Source organism: Macrobrachium rosenbergii, chromosome 4, assembly GCF_040412425.1.
Source record: "Macrobrachium rosenbergii isolate ZJJX-2024 chromosome 4, ASM4041242v1, whole genome shotgun sequence".
NCBI lineage: Eukaryota > Metazoa > Arthropoda > Malacostraca > Decapoda > Palaemonidae > Macrobrachium > Macrobrachium rosenbergii.
Window position 1 is genome coordinate 16,963,985 of NC_089744.1, and position 3,396 is coordinate 16,967,380.

Consider the following 3,396-nt stretch of genomic DNA (forward strand, 5'->3'; position numbering starts at 1 on the left):
ATCTATCTATCTATATATATATATATATATATATATATATATATATATATATATATATATATATATATATCTTCTTCTTCTTCTTCTTTTGGCCTTATTAGTCCCATATAGCAGGGTCGGCCTCTCGAGTCAACTTTCTCCATCTATTTCTATTCCTTGCATCATCTTCCCCCAGTCCCACCTCACCCATGTCCCTCCTCAGCCACATCAATCCATCTGATCCGTTGACGCCCCACACTCCTCCTCCTCCTCCCCATCACTGGCATGTTCTTAGCTCTCTTGATTGGTTCCACCTCCTCTCTTCTTATTACCTGGTCATAGTATCTCAAACGAGCTTCCCTCCCTAGCCTTCTCCTTTACATTACATATACCACAATTTCTTCTTATATGTTGACTCTCCCTCCTTTCCAGTAGTGATATTCCAGCAATCCATCTCACCATCCTCATCTCGATTCTTTCCAACAGTCGCTCCTCTTTCCTCTTAAGTGCCCAGGTTTCTGCCCCATATAATAGTACGGGCCTGATAACTCTTATAAATCTTCATTTTGAGCTTTAATGCCATTTTCTTTTCTAAAACAACTCCAGTTACTTCTCTCCATTTTCGTCGTGCTTCTTCCACTCTCTGTTTTACTGCTTTCTCATTACCTCCCTCTTCTGTTATTATTGATCCCAAATAGTTAAACTCATTGTACTGCTTCAGCACTGTACCATCTTCCACTTGAATGGTTACTTCTTCATGTCCTTCTCTACTGCTAGTCATTAGCCCTCTTTCCAGTGTTCACTTTAAATCCTTTCCTTTCCAGGGCTCCTTTCCATGCTAAAAACCTTTCTTGCAGTTCTTCTTCTGTGTCTCCTATAATCAAATCATCAGCAAACAACAGATCCCACCGCTCATCGTTGTTCCTCAATTCTGATGTCAGTCTGTCTATAACGACGAGGAATAAGAATGGACTCAGCTGATCCCTGATGAAGGCCCACCTCCACAGGGAATGTCTCAGTCTCCCCATATTTTGTTTGTACAGTAGTTCTTGCACCCTCATACATCATCTTTACTAACCCTACCAACTTCTCTGGTACTCCTCTCTTTCTCAGACACCAATAGACTATTCTTCTTGGTAACCCTGTCATACTCCTTTTCAAGATCCACAAAACACAAGTGAACTTTCCTGTTTCCTTCAAGATACTTCTCTTGGACTTGTCTTACTGTAAAAACAGCATCCACTGTGCTCTTTCCTTGCATAAACCCAAACAGCTGCTCGTGTATATCCATCAGCTCTCTCAACCTTCCTTCTACTATTCTTTCTAGTATCTTGAATACATGCTCCAAAAGCTTTATTCCTCTGTAGTTCCCCCAGCTTAGCACGTCTCCTTTTTGTTTATACATTTCAATCATCCACACACACACATATATATATATACTGTATATATATATATGTGTGTATATATATATATATATATATATATATATATATATATATATATATATATATATATATATATATATATATATATATATATATATTATAGATAGAGAGAGAGAAGAGAAATTATCAATATGAGAGAGAGAGAGAGAGAGAGAGAGAGAGATGTAGAGAAAGGAAGCAAACAATCAATGTGTTATTCTTAAACTAAAAAAATTTGTCTAGGAAAGCATCTGACTCTAATATTATTTTATATATAGGATTATTCTTAAACTGAGAAAAATTTGACATATGTTTCATTATCATACATATATATATATATATATATATATATATATATATATATATATATATATATATATATATATATATATATATACACACCTGTAATGCTATACGGAGGGGATTCATGGTATGATAATGAAATTATATCTAATTTTCTATTTCAGTTTATGAATAAAGCTTTACTGGGAATATAAGGAGTCAGCTGCTTTCCCACACATACTAATTTTACTTACCAAACGTACTGATGATTTGCTGTTTCTCTCATCCTAAAAAGCGAGAGAGATATTTACTCTTAGATATCTGCTATATGAGTCAGTCGTTCTCAGTCTTTAAACATGTATGATAACGTGCAATGCTCCATCTTCCTGTTCCTATTTACCCTCATTATCGTATTCTTGCTAACGTATACATTCAGCTATTTTTTCTTGCAAACGCTCTCCAAGTCTCTTCTCAGTTTTTGAAACTTCTCTTCACTATTCATAATTAACGCTGCGCCATCTGCAACATACTGTAGGCTTACTTGTAATCTTCTCTTATTTATGCTAAATTCATTACTTGGTCTTCTGGCTTCCTTTAGCAGGTTTAAACTTACTTTAAATTTTCTCTCCTTACAGACTTTTTAAACTTCTACCAGTCTCTACTATTTCTCTTTACTATCACCATCTGACAGTTCAGTTGTAACACTTTCTCTCATCCCAGAAACTGACGCATTCATTTCGTCCTCTCTCTCTCTCTCTCTCTCTCTCTCTCTCTCTCTCTCTCTCTCTCTCTCTACACCATTTTTCATCAGTTCAAACACAATAACACAGTTCATTCACTTTTATGCCAAATCAGTCAATCTGTTATCTCCAGTTTTTACAACAGGCTCCAGTTCCACCATGGATTCTTAAAATAGTAGCCCCATTTGTTAACTCTCTTCTACATCAAGGTTTCCTAAACTAGGACCCAAGAAGCTTCCTGAATTTGCAAAGGGGTTTCAAAAGGGGTTCTTTGTGCAATGATTTCAATATGTTCTTGTGCTGTGTCATAAAGTACACAGAGATGAACTGGACGTATTGAATTCAATTATGATGCCAACTTCTGATTTTATCCATTGTTATATAATTTTACACTAAATTAATCTTATTTTACAACCATTCTATATTTACTGTAGAGTCAAAGTTCCTCTGTATCCTCCGTATATCTTATCTACAGGTTATAATACAGTATATGCTTTATCCTGAATTTCACACTTCCTAAAGTTCCATTTCCAATCAAAATTCTTATACAAACTGTAACTAAGTCACTGTTGATCTGCATTAAACATCCAGTTTTCTTTTTCTTTCTCTCTCTTAGTCGACCTCTTGCCTAATTTTTGTTAGGTATGGTAAGCAATATCACGGTCATCCAAATCTTAAATTTTCACTAATTCCCTTTTGTCTTATTTTCTCCTTTTTTAGGAGTTCTGATCAAGAAAAGTTCCTCTTATAGGTTTGTTAGACGGCGGGCGATTCCTGGTATCTTCAATCCACTGGAAAGTAATCTGCCAGTGATTTTCTTTTCCTACCTCTCAAACTTTTGCACACATATCCAGTCTCTATAACCTCCCTATATAATATCCCCTGCAGTAAAGATAGATCCCACGCGTTTCTTTTTTCTTATTTCTCATACTTTTACTCGGTTTCTCGCTTCCCTTCCATTCTAAGCAAAT